The 20,542-nt window shown below is 43.3% G+C and overlaps 1 protein-coding gene across 2 annotated transcripts in view; it reads left to right on the top strand.

Moving 5' to 3' along the window:
* The first annotated feature begins 8,444 nt into the window (after window positions 1-8,444).
* AGPAT3 (1-acylglycerol-3-phosphate O-acyltransferase 3) overlaps window positions 8,445-20,542 on the top strand; it is a 93,016-nt gene continuing 80,918 nt past the window's right edge. For both annotated transcript variants that reach the window (XM_042810366.1, XM_042810368.1), the window contains exon 1: window positions 8,445-8,508. The gene's annotated coding sequence lies outside the window, so the exon portion shown is untranslated. The remainder of the gene's footprint in view (window positions 8,509-20,542) is intronic.

Consider the following 20,542-nt stretch of genomic DNA (forward strand, 5'->3'; position numbering starts at 1 on the left):
AGTTTCTCCCTTGCTTTGTCACACCCATTTTCCTTTCTGTCCAGAAGACCAACTAGGAAGCCAACAGCCAGGCAAAATGTACCTTTGCATATATTCATGTGCATCTGTACTGTATCCCATCTGTAGTATTTCAAGAATTGGAAATTGTAGCACCCAGCAGTTCTATTTTGAATCCACAGTGATTTCAGTTGTGATTCAAGGCATAGGTGATACTTGCTTTTTTATGTCATCAGTCTTTCTTGGCCTTCATTCATCTCTTTCCACTGGAAAAATTGACACCTATTGCATTAAAACCACTTAAATAGGTTGCTTTGCAAGCATATATATAGTAGCTACTTCATTCTTCTTTTTCACAGACCAAACCTATATATATGCTTATTAAAATAATTACCTAGTTTAATATATATTTATTCCCATGCTTAATTTTTGCATTCTATGTGTTGAGTGATATAACGTCAGTAATGGAAATAAAGAAAATTAATTTGATACTAATGTGTGCTGAGCACCACTGATGAATAATAGGACTCGTTTTTAAATGTGAGCAGTCAATATTTCATATTAGAGATTTATTTGCAGTAGTACATTCACTGGTCTGCATTTAAATTATTAAACAAAGGAAAGACTACTTGCCTCTAAGAAGGCTTTCTCAGATGTTCTAATTGCTTGGGTAATTGGACTTCTTTATATTTTATGACTTTGACAAGATTTGATTCAGTCACTGGGAAAGAAAATCTTTCAACACTTCCTTCCAGCACTGAACTGCTTCTGATTTTAATATCTTGACACATATTTCCCTTTTGTAATGAAACTCTTTGAAGACGGTAACGTGACAACAGCTAAACCAGAGCATGCTGCTTCATTTACTCTCTAAAGGTCATAGAGTTAAACGTGGAAACATCAGCTCTTGGTACAGCTAAGGGCAGAAAATTTTAAGGATGCATTTTAGGGAAACATCTATGTTTTTAGGCTTGATTTAGATATGATGATCTTCTCTTGGTAGTAGTTTATCAGTAATTAATTTTTTTCTCTGGTGACGTCCTCCTGTCAAAGACAAATGTATTTTTCTTCTCTTCCAAATTCAGTAGTGCACACACCGTGCCATGGCCTTCACCAAAGATTTTTGAGTTAGTTGGACTGGCATCTGGCACAGCTCTGTGCATTTTGGATTTTTTGCTAAAGTGTCCATTGTTTATTGTCCCACACTGGAAAACAGTTTGGCTCTGCCTTGCGGTGATAGTGTTCACATTGCTTGTGTGTCCTTCAAGGATCCCCAGCTGATTGGACCTAGCACAGTTGGGATCATCTCCAATTTACCTACAAGCATGCATTCAAGGCATGAAGAGCACTGCCAGAGGTTTCATGGTAGTAAAAGGCTGGAGTTAATTCCTCTCTCCTGGCTTTCTTTGCACCCATGTTTGGCACAGGGGCAAGTGTGGTATATTAATATCGTAGGTCACATTTCATGTGACAGCTTGATGAATCCTGATTTAGAGAGGGCTACACGCAAAAAAAACCCTCTCTGCTCTTAGACCTTGTGCCTTGTGGGTACGCTATGGAAGAGATTTGCTCCATGCACTGCCTTTATTGTTCTCTCCTAGAAATGTCAAGTGTTATACTGAATATACAACTTCCCTATTGGAATCTTAACAGAGATCTTCCAAAAGATTTTCAAATACGTAGTCATCTTTTTGATGAATATCATAGAATTGTTTAGGTTAGAAAAGACCACTGTATTGTCTAGTCCAACCATAGTTTCATTTTGTAATGTCAAGATATTTCCTGGGTTACTTTCTGCAGGCCCAGTATTCATTTCTGACTGTGTCTTTTTCTTCATGCTGATTCACATGGTGCTGTGAGTAAATTCAACTCTTGGCTGTAATGCTCTACTGAACCCTCTATATGTTGCTTGAGATTTAATTGGTTTTAACTCAGAAGGTTTCACTTTATTAATTACCACTAGCTTGCCTACAGTAAGTATACTAGAATCAGTTTCTCCAGATGTATTATTTTTCTTTTCTCATGAAAGATATTCCCCAAACTCGTTCTGGCTTACAATGGGAAATGCTTCTGCCACAAATACTTTACTTACTGACTCATATAGAAGTATCAATCTTATTACAGTCAATCATAGCTCTTGCACTTGGATTAACTACAATATTTCTAACCAGAAGATGTTTGCATGTAAAGGACTTTCTAATGTAGACTCAAGATTATAAATCTCACACTTATTTTGCAATATTGATCTCTCTATTCTTGGAGCAGACATAGAAACAAGCGCAAAGATAATAGACTTTTCCAGCTTTAACCTCACTAGCGAAACTTGTGAAGCACCTACTGTCTCTTTTCTCTGCAGCAGATTTTCTTACTTGCACATTCGATTACTGTGCATTACACTTAGCAATTCAGGAAGTGCTGGTTGACTCTTTCAAATATGTTGGGTTTTTTGTGCTTTTTTCTTTCTTTTTCTGCTTTCCTCATCTGACAGCAGAGACTTCTTGGCTCTTTCTCAGAGATTTTGTATCAGTAATTGCTGATTCTTTTTTTCTTCTGACACAATGCACCCAAACACTTCTTCCCAACTGCAGATATGCTAAAGTACTTTTGACGACACTGAATCTGTCATGTTTTACTCTCATTTCCATTTCTGGCAAATCCAGACAGTAACATGACTGTGGAACCGCAATTTCTCAGCACACGTGTTTCTTGAATTTGAAGCAATGCCACATTAGAAATCAGTGGGGTTTCTAAACTTGTGTGAATTAACAATGCCTTTCATGCTCACTTGTGAGGGGATGAGACCACTTCCTCCTTTCTCTTGCCTACGTAACTCAAGAAATGTGACAGTTACATTGACATCTGCAATAAAAATGATATGTGCTTCGAGCTGCAAACAATTTACCAGCATCATGTAAACCAGGTCACTGGTAAAAGATGCACAGACCAAACAGATACTGTGATATTCAATTTTCATTTTTATGTCTTGGGGGTAATTGCTCATGTGGAAAGATTAACATGTATGGAAGGACTACAAAACCATACCTGTCCCACTGAAAAGTAGCCACAACCATGCACAATAATTCCACCTGGTTTTGGGGGCTTATGTTAGCTTGCTGCATCAGCTGGTAGCACAAGCAGGAATTGGTTTTGCTCTTGAGTATATTGTTGTAGAACCAGTCTGATTCCACTAGTGTCACTAAAGCCATGCCTGAGAAACTAAGTAAGGAGTAAAGTTCATAGATCGGGAGTTGTATATGATGTCAATGGATAATATTGGACGATCTTTCTGGCTTCGTTCATACATTAATAAATCAACGGTGATTTATTTTATGATGTATTCAGCAATGTCACTCAAACTTTGACATTTAAACTATATTTATTAAGTTTCAAGCTATCAAAGCAATAGATTACTGAAGAAAAGCAGTTTGATATGCATCAAAGCATACAATACTATATAAGCATATTCCCTTCCATGTAACAGCATTTTACTGCTGTATGCACGTCATGCTTCCCAAGCTAGGAGAGAATAACTTCTTCCACATGGGGAAGGAGGGGGGAGGAGGAGAACAAGTTGTCATCTGTCTCAGGAATCTGGCACACTGCAGTCTTATCTTTTCATGTTTTACATGTTTATACATAGTAGGGCAGCCTGCCAGTAGCTCAGGCCAATACCAACAGCAATGGCTTAACTTTGAGTGGGTAGGTTTTTGCTGGAGCAGCGCACAGAATAGGTATGGTAGTTTGTCAACATTCAGTTTGAAGTAGTGGGACACTTCCCATAGAGCTGATGGCCATTAGCAACACAACAAAACTGAACTGTAAGCTGCTGTCATTCAAGTTAGAGAGCAAGGCACTGCAGTTGGCAGAAAAGCTCTTCTGTTGCAATACAGAAGCTGGAGAGTCCAATTTGCATTCACATTTTGGCCCCCATCCACCATTCTGGAGAGGCAAAGGAAAATCAGTTGAATAAACTTCCAAAATCACTTTCAAGACTGAAATAATGTCAAATCAGCTTCCTGTCTCTATGGCAAATACCAGAAAATTCTGAATTAAGAATCACCTGTAAATTCAGCTCTCTTTCCTTGGTCTGAGGTGTTAAGCAGTTTCCATTAGCTCATCCTACTTCTTTGTACAGATATTTTCTCTAGATGAACTAGATCCTTTTTTTCCCCCCATTGTGGTCTGAGACCGTGCATGAGCTGTCAGAATGTGGCTGACCGAAAAGGCTACCAAAACTCAGTATCAAATATAAATGCCTCTTTCCCTGCAGGTGAGGAAGAAAATATGCAAAGTTCACAAGAGGAAACCTAACAAAGAGAAAGGCAAAGAGGAACCTAGGGCTTTCTCCAGACTTTATGTAGCCCATGAACCAGAAAAATGAGCAAGTGATCTCCATGTTCCCTTTTAGACCCACACTTCTGCAGCCTCACAACACCTAATGTATTCCTCCTATTAGGTTAGGGTTAGGTAATGTAACATCTCCCATGCAGCCATTTACATCTAGCTGGGCTCTCTTGTGTCACTGGGAAGAAAGGCTAGGAGAGCAAGCCTAGCTTTGAGGCTAGATATGTATTTCCAGGAGAGAAGTTAAATCAAGGCAGCTTGTATCCAAAGTTTCTTCAGATCTAATTACATATGTGACTGTGATCCTGCTCTTAATGTAAAGAAAATCTCCCTTTAATGTTATTGGATTTTTTTCTTTCCTGAAGATGTACCAAGCACAGCTCTTAGATCACATGGAAGAGTATGTATTTTCAGTATAAGTCAAGAGTGTTTGGTTTAGCTCAGAGTGCCTTGCAAGACGAAGAAAACTAAAACTCACCTCAGGGCATCTGAAGATCAAGAATGCAATTTGAGGAAAAAGTGTAGGGATTTGTAGTTAAGAAAACATGTATTGTGTATTTGTATTGTGTGAGATTTTATTATTTGCTTAGCAGCACGGTCCATTTTTCAGCATCATGTGAGGGTTTTTTTTTTTTTTTTTTTTTTTTTTTGTTTTTGTTTTTGTTTTTTTAACTGAAAGACTTCTGTGCAGAAGTAGAATTAATTTTCCAGGGAGAAAGAAACAAAACTGATTTTCCTCAATCATGCCCAGTAAAACATTATAATGTTTTTCCTCTTTGTATTTGAACTTGATAACCTTTTTGAAAGCTACATGTGTATGATGTGTGCCTATGTATCAGAGAAAACCCAAACTAAATTGCACTTGGATTCACTGTGATTTCAGGACCATCTCCCATAGTGGTCAAGCACTTATGTAAAATGCATGACTGCAATTTAAGCCACCTCCCAGGCCACTTGACTCACATTCATACAGAAGTTTTCTGCTCATATTTTGCTTAGCTGCCTGAGGTTTTATTGACTATGCATATAGAACTGAAAATCTGTGTATGTCACCACTGGCTGAAATGATTTGGCATTCATAAAATAGGCATTCTCGTGTCCCAGCCTCAAAAACAGCGCTATTTATCAGACTTTCATGGTCCATTCCTAACGCAAACTAACACCAGAATTGACAGAAGAGAGAGAAATAACACTGCAACAGAGACATCTGGAAAGAAACTAGTTGTACAAACTCAACAGCTTTTGAAAAGCAGTCCCCTGAAAGTATGTGCTGTCAGATACACAAAATCAGGTCCTTTCTGAAACAGTTAATACAGATATACTTCTAGCTTGCAACTTTCTTCATCTTCTAACCTGCTGAACGTATTTGTAATAACAGTGATAGGAATTTTTTTTAATGCTTATGTAATTAAAAACTGACCAAATGAAAGCTGATTTCACTTTCCCAACAGAAAAAAAAAAAAATGTTTTATGCATTGAGAAATTTCAGTTGTAGCAGTAATTACTTTTCAGGTCATTGCCATAAAGTTTCTGTTCTGAATGTTTGTCAGAATCATCAGCACCAACAAAAACGAGAACACAGCAAAGTAGAGTATACTGTAGAAATGATTGTAAAGGCAATGTCGAACATTTGATAAACTCAGAGGGTATTCAGGTTGTGGACAAGATTCTAACCTCTTCTGGCTTTCATTTTATTGCTCATATCACGTGCACATTTATGTGTCGTGTCTGCATCTTTTGTTGCTGTTCTATATGAATAATTCTATTCATATTTTCAGGAGGAAAAAAAAAAAAAAAGACAAGACAATTGAGGATCGATGTGAAAATTTTCCTTTCCAGCAGATGCTGTGGACCACTTGGGGTGATATGAACTATCACCCGATACTCAAACAGGTTTCAACCATATTGAATTTTCAAGTATTTTTTCCTCAACAGAAAATATGAACACTGCTTTATTTGCCATCTTGCTTCATGCACAGAGTGAGCATTGCTTTTGTAGAACATCTCATTTTAAGCCTGGGGATCATAATGGGTAAATAGGGTAATGGTCACTTCAGAGTAATGGTCAGCACTTTACAGAGCTGTATTAGTAACTCAGGAAGAGAAGACACTACTTGCCAGTAAGATGTCAGAATGCAGTTGGGCAGGAAGATGGAAATAAATTTCTTGGCATTCTTTACAGATACTATTATTATTTTTTTTTTCATTATATTTCTCTATTCACCATTTCTATTCCCAGACTTATTTTCTTTCTCCTGCTTCTTTGTATCTCTCAGGCTAATATATCTCCTTCTTTCAGATTTCAGTTCTGACCATTTGATTATTCTACACACGATACTTAGGCAGACTTCAGCAGACATTGCATTGCATTACAAGCTGGTAAGCACTGTGCAGGACTGCTACTAGGTAACAGAAGTAGCGTATTTGCTCTATTCTGTAGTTAACATCTGAGTGAACCAGAAACAGGTTAGTCAAGCTGAATAGACTTCCCGTTAGCAATACAATCAGAAAACGATTCTGACTGGAGGAATTGTGTCCTGCTCTTACAATAGAGCGTGGCGAGCTGCTTCTATTAGGTCACTTCCTTCAGTGATCATCTCTTGTTCAGAAACAGAACTTATTTCCCAGGTATAATAATAGCTTATTTAGGGAAAAATGCAAGCTGCGCAATGTGCAACACTTCCATTTTCCTTGTGCCAAACCAGGAGAAGCACAAAAGCGAGCTATTTGCTGGTAACATGAAGGCAAAATGAGGCTCAGTGCTGGGACTCTCAGAGAAATGGTACACACAGGGGTCTGAAATCACCTGTGATGTTCTTCAGGCAGCTGCCAGGGCTGCTTGAGTTTATGGCAGCCTGCTCTAAAGATACAGCAGGACAGGAGAGCAGCCAAAGGTGTTGTGATTGGACAAGCCGGTGTGGGCTGAGCAGCATTAGATGGGGTTGTCAGAGTTGGCAGAGAAAGGGGAGGATGGAAAGCGCCACACACACCTGACCTCGAGCAGAGCTTCTGCCTCGCGCTGGAATTCGCACACGCCTGGCAGAGAATCCTGCAACAGTAAAACAGCCAATAAAGGATTTAATAGCACCTTAAGTAAACACAGAACGTAAGTATTTGGAAAAACTCAGCGAGCGGTATCTAAAGTAGGTCGAGTTAGCGTGGTCTGAATGCCATGGACTGCAAGGGAAAGAGAGAAGCATTCAGAGCCTCAGTAGCCCATAAAAACGCTGTTTTCCCCCGAGGTCTCTCCATAACCACTGAGGGGAGCGGCTGCTTTATTCCCATGACCCCGAGTGCACTCTGACTGCTGCTCTCCAGCATCGCTGTCTAATGCAAAACCCGCATTGTGGATCCACGTAGGGTGAACCGATTTTCAGAGGCGATGACACACGCAATTTCAACGACAAGGCTTTGGGAGCCGCGAGCTCTCCTCATCTTCAGAAGTACAAACACACATCGGCACAAAGAAGGGTAACTTCAGATCCTGGTGTTCTAGCCCGGAAGGCTTCACAGGCTCGTCCCTTCCACGGCACACAGGAGGTGTGCATACTTCAGCGCTTCTCCTCGCTCCAGCCCCGTCCCCTCGCTTCTTCACAGCATTACGCAGCGGTTTCCTGCGCTGAGGAGAATCTCCTTGATCGATCCCTCGCGCTGCCGCCTTCGCGCTCCCACCAACTCGGCGGCCATCGGCCTCCGCGGGGCGGGAGCAGCGGCGCCCCCTCGCGGCCGCATCGGTGGGGAGGGGGAGGGAGTCGGGCGGCGGGGTGTGCTGGGGCGCCGGCTCCAGTGCGTAGCGGGGGGAGCTGCCGTACCGCAGCCCCGCGCTTTGCCCCGACCTTCCTCCTCCGCTCCCCGCCGCCCGGCTCTCCTGCCCCCAGCGGCCCGAGAGGAACTGAACCATCGCCGCACAGGAAGTAGCGGCTGCGGGGAGCAGCGGCGGCGACAGCTGGGGCTGCCGCACTCCATGAGAGAAGCTGCCGGAGCCGCCGCTGCCGCCCGCCCCGCTCGCCCCTTCCCCGCCTCCCGAGGGTCCCGGCGCGCACAGGCAGCTCGCCGCCGCCGCTGTGGGGGCCGCGCGGACAGCAGCAGGCGGAGGCGGGCGAGGCCGGGGCTGGAGGCTGAGACGGGCGCGGGCGGCTCTTCCCGAGGAGGCGGCGGGGACCGCAGGTTGGTGCCGCTCCGCTCGGCGAGGAGGGAGGGAGCAGAGGGGGGATGGCCGTGCCCGCTCCGCCGGACGCCCCTCTCGCCAGGCCCCGGCTCTGCGGCAGCGCTTTGTGCGGCGGGGCCGGGGGGGGGGGGGCCGCGCGGGGCCCGGGGAGGTTCGCCGTGCCCCGGCGCTGGGGGGGGTGGTAGGGAAGGGCGGTGGAAAACGAGAGGGTAGTTGTAAGGAATAATAAGGCTGACAATCGGAGAGAAGCGTGCTGCCGGCGAGCTGGGCTGCACCTGGGTGCACCGCTCGCGAGTGGAAAATGGAGAAGAGCGAAAGCCTATCGATCTGAGAGCGTATGGGGTGTTGTTGTGCCTGGATGATGCTGATGGGTCTGACGAGCTGCTAGCCTAACATGCAGGCATCTAAACCAAGGCGTGCACTGATTAGCGTTTTATAGCTTTTATTACGCTGTGTTCTGAGGCAACTTTAGCACTACCTGCTCTGTGCCTCACCTGTCTTTTCTGCTGCTCCATCCTCTTGGCCCTGCCCTCTCCTCTCCTCCCTCTCCTCTCCTCTCCTCTCCTCTCCTCTCCTCTCCTCTCCTCTCCTCACTGAGGCAGAGTCAAGAGGCAGAGTTTGCATTTGTCTTGCTGCTCCTTCTTCAAAGTAGCAATGATCTCTGCTGCCCATGCCATTCGTCATGTTATCAAACTCATTAATTTCAAGCCCAATATAAACTTGATGGCCTTTGCCCGCTCTGAGGGAAGTAGGCAGGGGTCCAAGATCGTGTGCTGGCCATGGTTGGGTTGCCAGTAGGTACAAGCCTGTTTGGGAGTGAAGTGGTGGTCCTGGCAGCGTTCCTTGTGTTGTGGCACTCTTGACTTGAGGTCTTTGTTTGAACTGTGAGTCACTGGGAGAAGTTGAGCAGAATCATATTGAGCCATTGATGTGTATTTGTAAAGTTTGATTCCATCAGCGGTAAAAGCCATGCAGTCTTTGTTGATTTTCTTTCGGGGCTGCAGCTGTATTCCAGGTGATGGAGCATAATGGAGGTGTAGCCTGCCCTGAACTTGCTTTGCTGCTGTTCATGAAGCTCCATGCAGTGTGGACAGTTTGAGGCCCCTGGCTCTGAAACATCAATGTTTTGGTCTTTCCTTCCCATAAGAACTTTGACTTTTCATTGACTTCTTTGTGCTCTGGTCCTCTTCTCTTTTGTTTCTGTTATTACTGAACTTTCAGTATAAAAATTACACACATTAAATTCAATACCTTTATTCAGACTTTTTGTGAAGACAATCTTGAGGACTCTTTAGGAAAGTTTTATCATCTCCATCTGTCTTTATTTCCCATCTCCACCTCTCCAACCTTTAAACCCACTTAAACAGTGTATAGAGCAGTGGGTTTCCCAAGCGTAGCTTAGGTTCAGCCAGCAAGGGGAGCACACCTTGAATAGGAGAATATCCTGAGCTGGAGGAGCCCGACAAGAATCATTAAGTCAGACTCCAGCCTCCACATAGGACCATCTAAAACCAAACTCAGCGTCTGAGAGCAGTGTCCAAACATGCCCTGAGCTCCAGCACTGGTGGCTGTGCCCACAGCCCCGTGCATCCCGTTCCCTGCCCACCGCCCTGTGGTGCAGCCCCTTTCCCTGACCCCCAGCTGCCCTCCCCTGACGCAGCTCCATGCCGTTCCCTCGGGCCCTGTCGCTGTCACACAGAGCAGAGCTCAGCGCTGCCCCTCCGCTCCCTGTGAGGAGCTGCAGCCGCCATCAGGCCTCCCCTCAGCTCCTCTGCTCTGCGCTGAGCACAGCGAGGGGCCTCAGCCGCTCCTCACACACCTTGCCCTCAGAGCCTTCACAGCTATGTAACACTCTCTAACAGTTTTCTTCTTTATCTCTGTTTGCAGAAAGATGCACTGTTTTCAAATCATAAGTGATGTTTTGTGTACTTGCAAAATTCTTATTGAGTAATTGGATGTGAACCTTACTTTTTATGGGGAATTGGTATGAATAAAGCGTTGCTGTTAACGAAAATGAGTTCACCTAAATTAAATCTGTGATAGCTATAAATTACCATGGGCTGCTTCCATGCCTTCCAGAAAGGCAAAAACCCCAACAAAGGTTGTGTTCTTGCTCTTACGGCTTAGAAGAACACAATTCTTGTTAGGAATGGCCAAGATACTAACAAACGTAATTGGCATTCACAATGGCGAGAAGGTCTTGTTCTTTCAGTGCTCTTAAGTGGTAATACTGATTATTGGTGGGTGTATGTTAGTCCATTTATAGTCAGTGCTTGAACAAAGAGCAAGTAATTGGTACAAGAGATGACAAAATGCAAAAGGAACCAAATATGTCATTGCATCTCAGGCTGTTCCGCTGCCTTCTGGTGCCGAGCCCCTAGTAAGGCTCTTCTGTACATTTGCATTTCAGGCTGATATCAGGAAACTTGCTTGTGGTTAGTTTTTGATAAGTAATCAATACCATCTTTTTGAAGTAAGACTATAAGGGAGGGAAAGTGGAGGCATTAGAAGGTGTTATCTACATTTCTTGTTTAACTGTGAACAAAAGAAACATGTTCCAAAGCCTCTGCAGTGTATTCGATGAAGATATCCTTTAGAGTGTTAGGTTAAAATCAGTTTGCCATCTAATACATGATCATATCAGGATTCTAGAAGTGAGTCAGCACCCAGGCTGGGGACTGCAAGGATGCAGGCAGCAATGGATAAAAGCTGGATGAGCTAAGAGGGGGGTTGATGCACCAGCACAGTAATTTCTGCTTCCTGTTCTGGTGTATTAATTGCAAAAGTTGAAATTAGAAATGGTTAAAAAGGTAACAAACTCTTGCTTATGTATTATTTTAATTCTCCTGCAATGAGAGCATACCTACAATTTATCTGTAAAATTTTCTTGTTCCTCTCAGTCTAGATATGCTGAAGAGTTTCTAAGACATGACAGTGATGCAACACTGGGCACTGCAGCTGCTGCACTGAAGTCATAGCAAAAGTGAAAGAAATAGCTGTCTTGTTTGTGAAGATCAATCTATGAGCACTACTTTTTGATACAATGGCACCTTCTGCTTCTGTATCGTTATTCATAGCTGTCCAACCTTGTCCAGGGCAGACAGCATGACTGTGTGGTTCAGTAGATGGGACAGGAAGCAGGAGGTTTGGGTTTTTGTCCATGTGCTAGTGAATATTCAGTATGGTAAGAAGGAACTGAAAGCCATAGTGACTCCTTTTGTATTCCAGGCCTGTAAAGTCATGTGAAAACAACGGTTTCAGTAGGATAGAGTAGTGACCAGCAGTGCTGGGATACCTTGGTAAGCAAGCAGGGAACTGCTGGGTGACATTTATGATGCAGTTTTCCTTCCTTTTTCTCCAGAAGGTAGCAAAACTATGTGCAGATCAAACCACATAAGCGTACAGCCCCATTGGTCTGTTGGGCAAAAGAGAGTACTGTTCTCACTCTTCTGTTTCATACCTGTGTTTTATGAAGAAGTTGGTATAATCCTAGCAACTGAGCTTTCCATAAAGACGTTGGTCTTTATCTGAAATAAACCTGGGGGAAGACGGGACTGGTGTTGCATCTTGTTGCGTTGCTCTGGGTAGATCAGCCCAGCTGCTCATGTTGGGTTTTTTGTCTTTTATTTCCTCTCTTTGCTGCTCTCAGACATGCAAATTCTTCACATTCTTCCATGTGTTTTGTAGGGAGAACACACAGTTTTGGGTTGCTGATTCCCCCGAGAGTCAGGAAACTGGAGATCTGGGCTTTGTGAGGCTTACCAAGACAGAGAGAAATGCTGCAATATTACCATTCTCTTTTTTGTGCATGCATGTAGGTGCAGGTTCCTGAGTGTAGAGCTGGGATAACATAGTTATGGGAGAGAAAAAGCATTGTTGCATCCTGGATGTGGAATGGAAGCTAGGGTAGCGGCAGGCCCCAGCAGAGTTATTTGTCTTGCAGTAGTATCAATAACTTGTTGTTTGCTTTCCAAACAAAAGATGAGGTCTGTATCCCAAAGAGCTTAAAGATCCTTTAAAACTTCTTTTTCTAGTGGAAAAGTTAGTTCTCTTGGCCAGCTTCACCTGCCTCTGTCTCAGTACAGCCTTGTTGTCTGGTTGTGGCTGTTGCTTTAGTTTGAGTGTGCCTGGAAAAGTGCTTGTCCTTGAAGTAGGCATTGAGCTTTCTATGTTTTATGAGAATGAAGGGACAGACGGGTTTCCTGTACGTTCCTGTACGCCTCCTATGTATTTGGGCATCTGTGGAAGAAGTGTTTAAAACCTTCAAAATGTTTCTGCATCAGTGTTCAGAGCTCTCTGGTGGTCAGGTTTGAGTACATACCGTAGGCCCCTCTCTGTGTGTAGCCCTTCTGTGCTGACAGACTTCCTCATCTGCTCTAAAGAAAATGGAATGTCTGCATAATTTTTAGTTGTTTTGGTTTCTTTTTCTTTGTTGTTGTTCCCATGCATTAGCATCACTTAGGTAATTATAGTGTGTTTGTTTGGAGCCCCAACAGTCTAAACTGAGTTCAAAAATGCAGTGTTTCCCTTTTAATTAAGATAGACTAGAACCAGCATTTGAATCCGTCAGTTAAATAGTCAAATTGATGTCTACTTAGAATATATTAATAAACAAAGTGTATTTCTGACTAAAACATGGCCCAAAGTAAACGAGCTTCTGTGAGGCTTGGTTTTTTGGTGGTGTTTGTTTTGTGGAGAAAATAATGTATTGGTGCTGCATCTGTCACAGATGGACACTTGTGTAAAATTCATGTGCAATCTTTCCAAATTCTGTGCGATGCAAAACAATAGCCACTATTTCTTCTTCAAAGCTCTTCAGAACTGTTAAGTAATCCTTGTGACAACCCTAAGAAGTGGGTATTGTAGTAATTTTTTTATGGATGGCGGAACAATTAACCGGCATTGTCTCCATCTGTACTGCGACAGTGGGATATTCAAAGGGCCCAGAGCTTGGCCTGCCACTGAACCTTGCCATTGTGCTAGCTCTTCCCACTGTAGTGCTACTGATGAAGGCTTGTTACAGATGCAGGAGCTGTCAATATGCAGGGTCAGCTGGAGCATAACTTCCCCTTTGGGACGTGGCCACGTTGTGCCAGGTCAGACCAGTGCCTTGGGTTTTCTCTGCAGCCTGACTTTGGTTGCTGAGATCTCTCTTCTCCTCCACCATCACCACCTGTTGCCCTTCCAAGAGTTATAAATGCCACAGCAGATGGTTTGGGGGGAAGCACTCTCTGTAATTACTGCTGCAAGATTTGCCTAAGCTTGACTGCACAAAAAACACTTTTTTTTTTTCCTAGAAATTCCAAGTTGTTGGTACTTGAAATGCAGATTTGGTCTTTTCAGTCGAGCACGATAGTTGAAATATGTGCATTATCTGCTGACTCAAAAATGTTCTGTCTTTCATTTTGTAGGACTTTTAACATAACTGATACGGTGATTTAGTGTTATCAATTCTCAGCCTTGGAAAATTCAACTTTCAGTCTTGGATCAGGTTTCAAATTCTTGGTAGTGTTGTACGTTAGACCACTTATGGACCCAAATGTTGATCATGGTTGACACGCCATTAGATAGTGCAGCTATAATCAGTTTATTTTATAAAGATAAATTTTAAAACCCACTAGCATGACTGGTAGCATTCCACCAGATTGCAGTGGTAGCATCCTTCCTTCTCCCTGCTGGCCAGAGGTCATAGAATCGTTAAGGTTGGAAAAGACCTCTAAGATTACCTATTCCAACCATGGACACATCACCACCATTCCCACTGACCATGGCCCTCAGTGCCACATCTTTGCATGGCTATGCAGTTGAGCCATTTATCTGTAATGCTTGATGCAAGCCTTTTTGGTTCTCAGTCGCAGCTGTGATGGATCCAATGCCATGCTGTGTGGTGTACTTTTCCAAGGGCTCCCTTACTCCAAATGCCTTCCTGCACTCTTGTTCTCATTGCCAGTGTGTCTGAGCAGAGCTACTCTCATCATTCTGGCGCCTACGGCCCTTGGTTATTAACGACATGGCCAACCTCCACTGTAAATTTGAATGTTAGAGGGATGAAACCAAAGGAAAAGAAAGCAACTTAACTGACATCAAGGAATGAAAATCTAAGACAAAGCACACAGGCTAACTAAACAGAGTTGTGTTTCCTTTATCACTGGGATCAGTGAATCAAGGTGGTCTTTGATATTGTTTTTTTTCAGGTTTTTATCTTGTCTTTATCTTTTCTGGCCAAGTCTTGCCCTCCTGGCCTTCCCCAAGTCTGCTCTCCTTAATGAGACTGAGTGTCATTGTCTTTTAGTAGTCTCTGTTTGCTAACTAACCCTTCTGAAATTTGCAAATGTTTTTCTTGTAGAGTTTCCTTGCAGTATCCCTCTGTAGGAAGGACAATTATTTGAAAAATAGATGTCTCATATACAGCTCATACAGTGGCTCGTACAGTGGCTTATGTGATCTCTCTTAAGAACTGAGATTGCTTAAGCTGGAACGTAATGTGCTTTGAGTAATTCACTTTGCTTTTTGCTTTCTCGAGTTCAGTTGTCATTGACGGTGGAACCTAAACAAGCTAGCTTAGCTTTCCAGTTGCATTTTCCCCAGTGATGGTTCAAGACTTACTACTCCCAAATGCTACTGGATTCCTTCCAAGTTTTCCTGTCCAGATATTCACCAGAAGCCAAGCAATGAGCTCCCCCTCTGCACACACCCACAGTGTATTGAGCTCGTATTTGTTTCTTAAAAATCATGCCGCCATATATCTTAAAGCATTTCTCCAAGTTACTTCTCACAGCTGTAGCTGTAAGCTGAGGGCCATAACTTTATTCGTGTGAAAAGATTTGGAGTGCAGTCTTAGAATGAAGATGTCAGCTAACCATGTATATTTCCTTATTAACTGTATATCTGATAGCATAAGCAAGCTGCCCTGGATGAAGCTGTGCCTATATAATAGTCCTCTTGTCAATACTTTTCTGTTTTTAATCTATAAACTTGTGATGGTAGCTGATCAATAAGGAAGTAAACTTTACTGGTTGAAGAGTTTCAGTTAGTCCAACTGTGTATTACAGGGTTTTTACAGCATACTCCAGTATACTGCTGGAGTGATATGTTGGTTTCTCAGTAGCAATGTCATGCTGGCCAAGGAGAACTGATCTTGGTGGTACTGATAAAATATTTTTTTTTGTACCAAGTTGCACAGTGGGCTTTGTAGCTTTCCAGGATTCAGAGTTATTATTAGCATTAATAGAAAAAACAGGTTTCCTTGTTTTTCCATGTACTTTATTAACTGACATTTACAGCATCATTGCTGTATCTCACAGTGAAAGCAGCTCTCACCATCACAGAAATAACAGGAGCTGCTGTATGCAACCTGTTATGAGCCTTACCTCTTTCAATTAGTGTGCCCATACTTTTCTCTACAGCAAAAGAAAGTAATATAATCCTTTGCTTTCTTTTTCTCTTATAAAACCCTTTTCTTTCATCTGCACTGGTCCTCCAGATGCCAATTTAAAGGCTCTCTTGATAAGTTCCAAATGATGCCATGAATTACCTGGAAGGGTTAGCTATGGATAACTTGGCTTGCTATGCCAGGGAAAGGATGATGTGTTTTTGCTCAAATGAAGTTGATAAAAGCTTTACAGCTCCTGGTGTTGCATTTGGAATTAGCACTGGATGCTCTGTACACCCACAACTGCTGCAAACAAAGGAGCATCCACTGAGATGCAATTAGGTTTATAACGTCAGTGTGAAGACATCTCTTTTCAGTGAAGAAACCTCCAAAGAGAATGTGAGCTTAGGGTTACTTTAATTCTCACTTCCTGGATTGATTTTTTTTGATTAATAACTTTGCCTAGGTGAATTTTTTGATTGAATACTTAAGCAAGCTGAAAGCAAGCTTAAATATTACTGTCTGTCTTAAAATTGTGCTGATACTTCTGTTATCATTACTTTTTACGTGCCTTTATTGAAATTATGGTGCCCTCGTCCTCCTGACCCTCATCCTTTGAGAAAAAGAGGATCCAATTTTTTTGGTGAGAAGCATCTCCTGCACGGTTACTCTGGTACAAGGAGGTATGGTGGGGCAGGTATGTTAGGTGAAGAAATGGCTGTATTTATAGGTCTGAGTTCAGGCCAAAAAGCTCTAAGAGTGATCTAAAGCATGTTGTGCAGTTTGTAAGCCCCACTTACAACCTTACAAATTCAGTAGTAAATGTGAACCTAGCAGTGTTATGTAGATGCTTTGGTTTCATTGGGTGACCTAAAATAACTGAATTAAGCTTTATTTCACCCTCCCCTCCCTCTCCCTTCGCCCCCCTTCCTCCAGCAGGATGTTCCTTTTCTAGTTAGTTGGTATTACCTTTCCCAAGACCTGGCTACAGAGCCATATGCTTGTGCATTCACGTTTCTACCTGATCTGGCTTGTGGAGCAGTGGAATAATGGAGCACTCCTGGGAGCTTTTTGTCACTGAGCAGATAGAGCTGGCTGCTCTACTCCTGTGTGGTTGGCTCCTCCCCAGTGCTCTGGGAATATGAGCACTGAAAAGCTGCTGGCAGCATGTTTTTCAGTGAGATTGCAATTTAGTTGGTCAGGGGAGGAGCCCATTTGCTGGTGCTCTTAATCCTTCTGATGTAAGAAGAACCACAACAGTTTCACTTTTTGGTGATATCACTGCCTACATTAATTTGTGCCTTCGTGCCTACACTGGAATCTCTTTATTGCTGTTCATTAACTCTGCTAGGCTGGCAGAACATCTAAGAGAAAATAGAGCCCCAAGCTTACCTGCATTCATACCAGTACCTGGCTTGATAATAACCAGAACTGTAGTGCTTCCACTTAGCAGTTCACCAACTTGAATGTGAGACAGTCTTGCATGGTTGCAAAACAGTCCACAAAGCCTCCTACACCAAAAGAAAGAAACCAGACATACTGGGGTGCATGCACACTGCTGTGCTGATTCTGCATGGCACAAGCAATAGTATGGTGTGCAGCTGTAGGCATTACCTCTAAAGAAACCCTTTTCCCAAGGGCAAAGCTTTGAGAGAAATGAAAGGAGTCACAGGCAAGTCTAGAAAACATCACCAAAGGGAAGGTTTGCAGAATAATGAGCTTGTTATGTAGATAGCACTTGAAGGTCTACTATAGAGGAGGAGGGAGTAGTTTGCTCTCCTTGCCCACTGTAGAGAGGACAAGAAGTTATAGGTTTAAGATGCAGAAGGGAGAGCTGGAAAGCTTTGGAAAAAGCTTTCTATTGCCAAATGGGAGTTACGAAATCTCTGATGCTGGAGAGAACTCAGAAAGAGCGGATCTTGGCAGATGCCTCTGGAAAGGGTTGGGGCTTGGGGCTCTTTCTCTGGGGTCTAGAGCACTGTGTCCTTGGTAGGAAGGGTTCCAGTTTTAGATATAGAGAAGGAGAAGCCAAAGAACATAAATTCTGGCAGCCTCTCCATTCCCCTAACATTGCTGTGTAAAAATGGGTTGGAGGAAGTTGAGAACAAGAAATTGGTGTTCTTAGTGAAGTGAAAGGCGATGGCAAAGCTTAGCTATGAAAGACTGGGGACAGCTGGATGAGGTGACCTCTTGAAATCCCCTTCAGCTGTGCACACTGCCCTTTAATTTTGTTTGAGACTCATGCTCCAAGCCAGCTCTGCTCTAGGATCCTCACATGCTGTAAATTCCAGCACAGGGCAACATTCTGTGCATCCCAGACTGAATGACTCTGGGAAGGGTATCAGTGTTTTCACTCTTATGGCAAGGGGTCCTTTCACATAGCAGCCACTTCATGCCTTCCTTTGTAAATGTATGGGAACAATTCGCTTGTGGTCCATGTGTTCTGTACAGAAGGCAAAGCAAAGGAGGATGTGTTGACCTCGCGGATCAGCCTCAAGACTGGAGCCTGAATGCGGTTACTGCAAAGACCTTTGTGTCCATTTCCTTTGTTTTGCCATTTTTCATCTGTTCAGCTCTCAGTAAATTTCTGTGGCACCAAATTAATTCCTGACAACTGGTCAGAATAACTTAGAGTTGCTCAGGCCAGAAGCTGTAACTACCAGCGATGTGTGGAGAGCACTAAACAGGAGCTGAAAGGCTGGGTAACCCTCATTCAGAAGCTAGCCAGCTTGTGCCCTCAGAATTTCAATGCAAGCGCTGATTCTTGTTCTGCTCGCCTTTTTGGCATCACAGCCATTGCACAAGCTGGTGGGTGCTGGAGTAGTTTTGCAAAATGATAAGTGATGAATTAAAATCTGAGTCAAGTTTCTGGCTCCCTGTGCTGACGAATGAGCATTAGAGATGATGTAACAGAAAATTATGGGCTGTGATGGTCTGTCACTCTGTGTGAACAGAAAAGAAACATTAACCAGCTTCGTGAAATGCTTTCTTTTATGTGTGGTGTGCCCAAATTGTTTGGCAGGATATATGGTTTTTGCTTGTTGGTAAAACACAAGTGATCTAGGATGCTCCATGCAAGGAACTTCTTGTTCTTTGTGTTCTTTCCGCAGCAATGGCCAATGCCTAACCTTGGCATCACTGAACTGTCGTCAGCTGCATCTGAGGAACTCATTGAAAGTGAGGATATCTCTAATGTAAATGAGAGACAGCTTGCTTCCTTAGGACTATGAGGAGTTTCAGTCTTCCTGTCGCTGACTGTAGTGCAAATGCCTAGGTAGGAGAGAGAGAGAAGAGATAAATTAAGCCTCTGCTGAGTGACTCAATAGCTTTTGTGCGAGTTTGTATCATGCTGCTTTTTAAAATGCCATATGTTCTTATGAGAGGGGAGCCCCGCTGGGTTCTTGCCTTAATTCCAGAGTGCCCTTAAAATGTGATTTGTGGGTAGTACATAGTGTCTGCTATGTGGAACCCGTGTCTCGGAAAACCATGTTTGTTTGTTTTTTTTAACAAATAACATAATAATTGGAATTCACAAATACATTGTAACCCAGTGAAATTACTCCGAGAGTGAAGATGTAAATGACAGAAAGCTGGTGCTTGTTCCGACAGAGCAGAGTCTCCTCCTGAGCTTTGTGCTTCCGTACCTGAGAGTAATTGTTGAACAAATTAAAAGCCTGCTGCGCTGATACGGATCCTGTTTGCAGCTGTGTCTGTCCTAGGGCAGCTATGTTTAACAGGTTCTAACAGTGTCAGACACACGCCATTGGATGTATTCCCCCCCTCCCCGCAGCTGAATTCTTGCAAGAAACCTTAGCAAAGAGAAGGCAGATCTGCTCAGACAGGTGGATTTATGCATATCCATCTTATCCTGATCTCCTGGTGTAGTTTTCTCTTGCTCACCTCTTCCTCCTCTTCCTTGTTTCATTCCACTTACTGTGAGTTTCGTCAGAGCTCTTTCTTAAGCATTTAATTCAGTTGCCAAATTACAGTAATGAGCAGGTAAGTTTAATGCTGTGCTGCATGACAGATGAAGTCGTGCTTAATCTTGGTCTGCGTATTTAATTTTTGTACTTGTGGTGTAATTGGATCAGATTTTCTTAATTCTCCCTGTAAATGTTTTGTACTGACAATAGGAGAGAATGGAGGAGCATGGAGGGAATAAGCAAGACTGAACTACTCCCACGTTTTGTTAGATTTGTGTCTAGGTGTGTGTTGGTTGATGATGAGCGATGCTGCCAGGAGGTTCCTCGCCCAGCAGTCTCCTCTGTCAGGGTTTCCGTGGCTGACTGGACCTCAGCTTCATGGCTGAAGAGTAAAGGAAGGCCCACATGGCACTGGTAACCTCAGGGGCTTCTCTAGGCTTAACAGTACGCTGTGTTGGTACTACTGGTATTTCTTAGCTGCAAACTAAGCCAGCAGGGCTTAGGGAAGGGTCTTGCTAAAGAAGAGGAGGTTATGGAGGAAATGCTGAGAGGGAAGGCTGTACGGAATCATTTGTTTTGCTTGTTTCTTTCTTGGACTGCTTCACTCTGGACTCCTGAAGCAGATCTCTCCTGGCCTCTCTTTACAGCTTCTCTCATCTCCTTGGTGGAAGTGAGTTTAGATCTTGAATCTATTTGTCACATATCCATCCACATCCCTGGAGATGCTCAATGCTAGGT

This window comes from Centrocercus urophasianus, unplaced genomic scaffold (assembly GCF_019232065.1).
Source record: "Centrocercus urophasianus isolate 14NV4802_14NV808 unplaced genomic scaffold, USGS_Curo_1.0 seq_12, whole genome shotgun sequence".
Taxonomy (NCBI): domain Eukaryota; kingdom Metazoa; phylum Chordata; class Aves; order Galliformes; family Phasianidae; genus Centrocercus; species Centrocercus urophasianus.